At 42.7% G+C, this 7,317-nt stretch overlaps 1 long non-coding RNA gene across 2 annotated transcripts in view; it reads right to left on the bottom strand.

Annotated features, from left to right (window-relative positions):
- Nucleotides 1–1,061: 1,061 nt before the first annotated feature.
- Nucleotides 1,062–7,317, bottom strand: part of LOC309650794 — a 26,351-nt gene continuing 20,095 nt past the window's right edge. For both annotated transcript variants that reach the window (XR_014257736.1, XR_014257737.1), the window contains 2 exons: nucleotides 1,458–1,501; nucleotides 1,062–1,101 (listed from right to left, as the gene is read on the bottom strand). This is a non-coding gene — a long non-coding RNA (uncharacterized lncRNA). The remainder of the gene's footprint in view (nucleotides 1,102–1,457; nucleotides 1,502–7,317) is intronic.

Raw genomic sequence — 7,317 nt, 5'->3', positions numbered from 1 at the left:
CTCTCCATCTGTTTGTATCATCTTTAATTTCTTTTACAGTTCTTTTGTCTCCTTAGGTAGGTTTATTCCTAGGTATTTTATTCTTTTTGTTGCAATGGTAAATACGAGTGTTTCCTTAATTTCTCTTTCAGATTTTTCATCATTAGTGTATAGGAATGCAAGAGATTTCTGTGCATTAATTTTGTATCCTGCTACTCTACCAAATTCATTGATCAGCTCTAGTAGTTTTCTGGTAGCATCTTTAGGATTCTCTGTGTATAGTAGCATGTCATCTGCAAGCAATGACAGCTTTACTTCTTCTTTTCCGATTTGGATTCCTTTTGTTTCTTCTTCTTCTATGATTGCTGTGGCTAAAACTTCCAAAACTATGTTGAATAATAGTGTTGAGAGTGGACAACCTTGTCTTATTCCTGATCTTAGAGGAAATGGTTTCAATTTTTCACCATTGAGAATGATGTTGGCTGTGGGTTTGTCATATATGGCCTTTATTATGTTGAGGTAAGTTCCCTCTATGCCTAGTTTCTGAAATGGTTTCAGGTTTTCACCATTGAGAATGATGTTGGCTGTGGGTTTGTCATATATGGCCTTTATTATGTTGAGGTAAGTTCCCTCTATGCTTAGTTTCTGGAGGGTTTTTATCATAAATGGGTGTTGAATTTTGTCAAAAGCTTTTTCTACATCTATTGAGATGATCATATGGTTTTTCTCCTTCAATTTGTTAATATGGTTTATCACATTGATTGATTTGCATATATTGAAGAATTCTTGCATTCCTGGGATAAACCCCACTTGATCAAGGTGTATGATCCTTTTAATGTGCTGTTGGATTCTGTTTGCTAGTATTTTGTTGAGGATTTTTGCATCTATGTTCATCAGTGATATTGGCCTGTAGTTTCCTTTCTTTGTGACATCTTTGTCTGGTTTTGGTATCAGGGTGATGGTGGCCTCATAGAATGAGTTTGGGAGTGTTCCTCCCTCTGCTATATTTTGGAAGAGTTTGAGAAGGATAGGTGTTAGCTCTTCTCTAAATGTTTGATAGAATTCTACTGTGAAGCTATCTGGTCCTGGGCTTTTGTTTGTTGGAAGATTTTTAGTCACAGTCTCAATTTCAGTGCTTGTGTTTGGTCTGTTTATATTTTCTATTTCTTCCTGGTTCAGTCTCAGAAGGTTGTGCTTTTCTAAGAATTTGTCCATTTCTTCCAGGTTGTCCATTTTATTGGCATATAGTTGCTTGTAGTAATCTCTCGTGATCCTTTGTATTTCTGCAGTGTCAGCTGATACTTCTTCTTTTTCATTTCTAATTCTATTTATTTGAGTCTTCTCCTTTTTTTTCTTGATGAGTCTGGCTAATGGTTTACCAATTTTGTGTATCTTCTCAAAGAACCAGCTTTTAGTTATAATGCAGAAGTTGAGGACCAAGGAGTTTACTCAGAGAATCCACTCAAGACACTGAAAACTATTTTTCCATGTTCTAAACATAATACACATTCATGGTAGAAAACTGAGAAAATTCAGAGAAATAAAAAGAAAGTTAAAATGCCCTAAAATCCCACCACCCAAATAAAGGGTTAGAACGTTTAGGTATAAATCCTCCCAGACATTTTCCCATGGATATATCCTTCTGTTTTTTCAAAATTGGAATCATACCGTGAGTCCTGTTTTGTAATTAGCTTTTGTCACTGTGTTTATGTGATTAACAAATAATCATATATCATCAATTGTAATGGTTACACGGTATTTTATCATAAATATAAACTACAGTTTATTCAAATCCATATTAATTTTAACCCCATTTTTTGCTAGTGTTTTAAAAAACATTACTGTGAATATAACAATAGCAATACTTGATGAAAAGCCATTCAATAACCGCTTGGGAGGAGAGGAGAGGAAAGAAGAGGGATGGGAGGGGAAGGATGCGAAGGATGAAGAGAGAAAACAAAAATAATTAGGCCAAGAGGAATACAAAATTCTAAGCAATTCAAATTACTCCCCAGAAAAGTTGAACCAGTTTACACTCGTACCAACAGAGTGTGACAGTACCTATTTTTATGCATGCTGGCATTGCACAGAATGCATTTGATAAGCTTTATCAATTATGCTTGCCAAATTTAATGAGGTATAAAAAAAAAAACCACTACCCACAGGCAATAACTCATTGTTGTGAAGTTCAGCGTACATTTAATAAGCACTGACTCTGTGTGAGGTGCTGCCTTAGGTATGGGTGATAAAGATAAACAGAACCCATCCCTGCCCTCTGAGAGCTCAGGGAAGGGGGGAACTCAAGGGCTTGGCTGTAAGTCAGGGAGAACGACATGGGTGCTAAATAGAGGTACCAGAGTCACAGTGCTGAGTAGAAAAGAAAAGCCCATGATGCTTCACAGCAATGCTGGGAAGTCTGGGGGGTGGGGGAGGGTGCATTGGAGCTGGATCCCGAAGGATGAATACAGGCACTGGCGAGCATTAGGAGGTGGTGCTTTGGCCAACAGCAAAAGGTGCTAGAGGCTCAGCGGACTGGAAAGCTGTCCCTTCTATCTTCCAGAGGCTCCTGCATTTATCAATCCCCTGCAGTCAGGAAGCTTGCCTTGGATCTATCCCACAGCCTCTTTTTGCCACTTAACTCCCTTCTCTCTGGTTATTTGTGGTGGGAACAGGAGACAGCTTGGTCGCCTTCTCCATAAAGTCACCTTCAGAGACTTCTAGATCAGCGCAAATACCAGACATAGTACAGTATGTTCTTATTTGGATTATTCATTCCTTTTCTAAAAGACATTGACATACAATGTCAGTATGTCCATTTTTAAAAAAGAGTTGCAAGGAATTCCCTGGTGGTCCAGTGGTTAGGACTTGGCGCTTTCACTGCTGGGATCTGGGTTCAGTCCCTGGTCAGGGAACTAAGATCTCACAAGCTGCATGATGCGGCCAAGAAATAAATTAAAAAATAAAAATAAAAATATTTGAATAAATTAAAATTTAAAAGAGCTGCAGAAGTCAAGGTCATAGGGCAAATTTAGGGAGACTTGGATTCCCCAAGCCTCAGGTCCCAAGCCCAACTTGCACACCATTATTAGGATGGCCAATGCCAGACTTGTATAAAGAAGGAGGCAGCCAATTCAAGCCCTGGCTCTCCCACTTAGGACTTGTGGGGCAGTTTGCTTCATCTCACTGAGCCTATAAAACATGGATTGCAGGAATAGTGAAAAATTAGATTTGAAGGGTGGGAAAGCATTTTGTTAAAAGTAACAAGAATAAGAATAAGCCGTGACTCCCATCGATGTGGGCCATGGTCAGGTTAGCCAGTCTCTTGCTTTCCCTCTTCATGAGTCCGTTTCCCAAACACACACACACACACACACACACAGACGCACACACACACACACACACACACACACACACACCCTTTAAACCAAGACTCTGACGTACGTCTTAGCATTTCAGGAATAAGACAAGTCCCTAGAGATGGCCTTTCTTCAGAAGCTCACTGAAAATGAATCAAGGGACTTGCCCAACCGTGATTCGGAGCGTGATGTTGGAAGGGCATGACAGCCACGGGACCTTTGAGTGTCGGGTCCCCTTTTCCACCCATTGACCAACACGCCCCCTTCCCCCAGTCCTGCCCTATTACGTCAGGGACAGAATTAAATTCCCCCCCTTCCCTGCCTTCACCTCCCCGATCCTGCTCTGTGACACACATCCCTGGAGAGTCCCACACATCATCACAGAACAAAAACAAAACAACAGAGAAAAAAAACACCAAACCTTCCCCCTTGCCACCCACCCCTCCACTATGAGTCGCCCACACAGTAGGGGTTCTTTAACTTGGGTTTTAAATACTAGAAATGAAATAGCCTTTTTTTTTTTTTTTCACTTCTGCTATTTACACAGAAGTGCCTGCCAGGGCACGTCGGGCGCTAAACCCACCATAATTCAAATTTATTTTTAGGTTTCTCGGCTGTAGAAGTCTGCAAAATGCCACAATGGGCTCGTGTGATTCAGTCAAGGGAGGGGGGGTGAGCTAGGAGAACCTTTCCCGGCCAACCCACACCTTCCCCCCACCCCACCCCGTGCTTTACGATTCCACTTCGTTTCAGCCTCACGGAGACTCATAGAAGAAACCCATCTATTACTGATCTATTTTCGCAGGTATTGAAACTGAGGTTCTGGGTAGTTAAGCAACTTGGTCAAAATCAATTAGTCAGTACCGGGACCTGGATTTGAAACCAGAACTGACTCAGAAGCCAAAGCTCTTTGTGCTGAAACCCTCCCCCTCTGCCTTTCTTTTTCTCGCTCCCACAGCAAATTCACATGTACCTTCTTTACCTGAGTGTTTGCACGCTCCCTGCTCTAGCTACCTGCGCCTTGCCCTTTTCTGCTTTGGAATAAAAAGAAGGTTCACCAGAGAACGTTCTGGAAACTTAAGTTTTCCTTCATGCCCAAAGCAGTGGCATACGCTTCACTGCAACCCGTTTAAGTGACTGACTCCTTGTTCCCTGTGAATCCTGGTGGGGAGGGGAGCAGAGGCAAGTTGGAACTCTCTAATAGCAACATGGGAGGCTTCCGGATTTGGGCTACACAGATCTGGGTTGGAATCCCAGCTTGGACACTTAAGGCACTTAAATGTCACTAAGCCTGCACTTCCTCATCTAGAAATTGGCAATGATTTACGTACCCACCTAGCAGCGTAGTTGAGAGACCCAAATGAGATCATGAGAGGGAAAGGGCCCAGGTCAGATTCAGGCACAGAGCTGGCATCCAATAAATGTTTCCTTCTTGTCTTCGTTTCTCACCAACGCCAGAGAGGAGACCAGGGAGCCCGGCCTGCAGGAAGCTTTGGTAACTGTCTCTGAGGAAGCTCAAGAGATTAAGTAAACAAAAGGTCCTACTGTGTAGCACGGAGAACCATATTCATTTCATTTATCCTATGATAAACCATAATGGAAAAGAATATTTTAAAAAGAATATATAGGACTTCCCTGGTGGTGCAGTGGTTAAGAATCCGCCTGCCAATGCAGGGGACACGGGTTCGAGGCCTGATCCGGGAAGATCTCACATGCCATGGAGCAACTAGGCCCGTGCGCCACAACTACTGAGCCCACGAGCCACAACTACTGAAGCCCACACGCCTAGAGTCCGTGCTCCACAGCAAGAGAAGCCACCGCAATAAGAAGCCCACAAAACGCCACGAAGAGTAACCCCCGCTCGCCGCAACTAGAGAAAGCCTGCGAGCAGCAACAAAGACCCAACGCAGCCAAAAATAAATAAATAAATAAAACTATTTTTTTAAAAAAACAATGTATATATATGTATAACTGAATCACTTTGCTGTACAGCAGAAATTAACACAACACTGTAAATCAACTATACTTCAATTAAAAGAAAAAAAAAAGAGTTTTATTAAGGCCAGCCTCCAACATTTGCAGGGGCTGGGCAAGGGTACAGTAGAGGCCTACATACCACATGCCAGATATTTATGTCATATTGTACATCAAGCCAATAAACTGGTAAGTAAAATAGATTCTATCCCATTTTGAAAATATGTTTCCATAATGTAAAATATCTTTTATGATGACCTAAAAGGCCATGTTTAAATTTAGAATATTTTCAGACTCCTTGGAGAGTTTGCCACCAGCCACCGGCCTCCAGCCCCGGGACTGCAGCTCAGTCCCTTTTCCTTCCTACTCCCCGGCCTACCTAAACTCTGTGTACACCACCACCCCCATACACAGCCAGCTTCTGGCCAGCTCTTAACCTAGGGGATTCTGGATCCTGGGACCTGGAGGGTGACCAATAAGTGGGGACACAGAGCTGCTGTGGGCCCGTCTTTCATCTGACAGAGAGGAATGCAATCAGAAGGATATGCGGACAGCACTGCATCGGCCCGAGGTGCTCTTTGCCTGTCACTCTAAGTGGGAATCCATACAGCGAGCTGGGGCCGCAACGGTTACCTCGTCCTTCTTCCTGTGTTAAGCCCTAAACCTGACATTTGAAAGGAAATTGTATTTTTGATGATTTCAATCGCTTTGCAATAAACTTTGTCTTTCCCCACCCCTAGGACAGGGGCTAAGGCGGGGGAGCCTCTAACAAGTGTACACTGATATTTACATATAGACTCTCCTCAGCTCTATGTTTGTCCTTTGCTTTTAAAAGTCTTTGCTCCAGGGACTTCCCTGGTGGTCTAGTGGTTGAGACTTTGCCTTCCATGCAGGGGGTGCGGGTTCGATCCCTGCTCGGGGAGCTAAGATCCCACATGCCTCATAAAACCGAAGCAATATTGTAACAAATTCAGTAAAGATTAAAAAAATGGTCCACATCAAAAAAATCTTAAAAAAAAAAAAAGTCTTTGCTCCAGAAAGCCAGAAAGGATAGACAGAAACCAGATCTGTAGTTGCCAGGGGCTGGGGTGGAGAAAGGGTTTGACTACAAAGGGGTATGAGAGAATTTAGGAGGGTGATGAAACTGTTATATACTGTACCTTGCTTGTAGTAGAGGTTACACAACTGTATGCATTTGTAAACATCCCTAGAACCGTACACTAAAACAGGTGGATTTTACTGTATGTAAATTATATCTCAAAAAGTTATGTAATAAAAATTCTTCGAACCACATTCTAAGAAAGGAGTAAGATTTGAAAGAAGAATGTGTTCAGGCATCTAAAATAACTTCCTTCGGTGTGACATTTAGGGTGAGTCAGTGTAGAGGACATCTGTCACATTTGTAGCTGCCCATCTTCTTATGTGAATAGCCTTTCTTTCTGGAGGAAATTACCTTGTTATGGTCCTGCTTCCCCAGGTAGAAGTCAAGAACACAAACTCCCCACCTCCCTTGCAGCTAGGCATGGGCCTGTGACCTACTCTCCACCAATCAGAAGCATTCATAGAGACTTTGATTCAGTAGTAAATACTGTATGGACGAGGCTGCAGGGGGCTTCCATTTTTGCTGATGTGGCAACAGCAGAGGCAATTGACTTTGGTGCTTTCAGTGGTTGAGTTCCCAGTTACCAGCTCAAATTTGTGTAGGTCAGGGATGGAAGCGGAAGTTCCATTCATTGTTCTCTGCTACTAGCTCTGAGTCTCCTTTGGGAAAGCCCTTGATTTCTCTGAGTCTATATTTCCTCATCTGTAGAATGGGCATCACAGGGCTTACGTCGCAGAATTGCTGTGAAATTAAATAAAGTGATTCAGGGTCTGGCAGGCAGTAGGTGCTGAATAAGTATTAGCTCCCGTCCTCCCTGAAACAGTAGGTAAGATCCTGGAAATTGGTAACTTGCCTTAACAGCTTGAGAGCTTCCCCAGAGCTGGGACCCCAGGAGCTTTATTCAGA

This window comes from Balaenoptera physalus (genome assembly GCF_965194825.1).
Source record: "Balaenoptera physalus genome assembly, chromosome: 20".
Taxonomy (NCBI): Eukaryota; Metazoa; Chordata; class Mammalia; order Artiodactyla; family Balaenopteridae; genus Balaenoptera; species Balaenoptera physalus.
The sequence above is the reverse complement of the archived record's forward strand: the minus strand, read 5'-3'. Positions and strand labels throughout refer to the sequence as shown.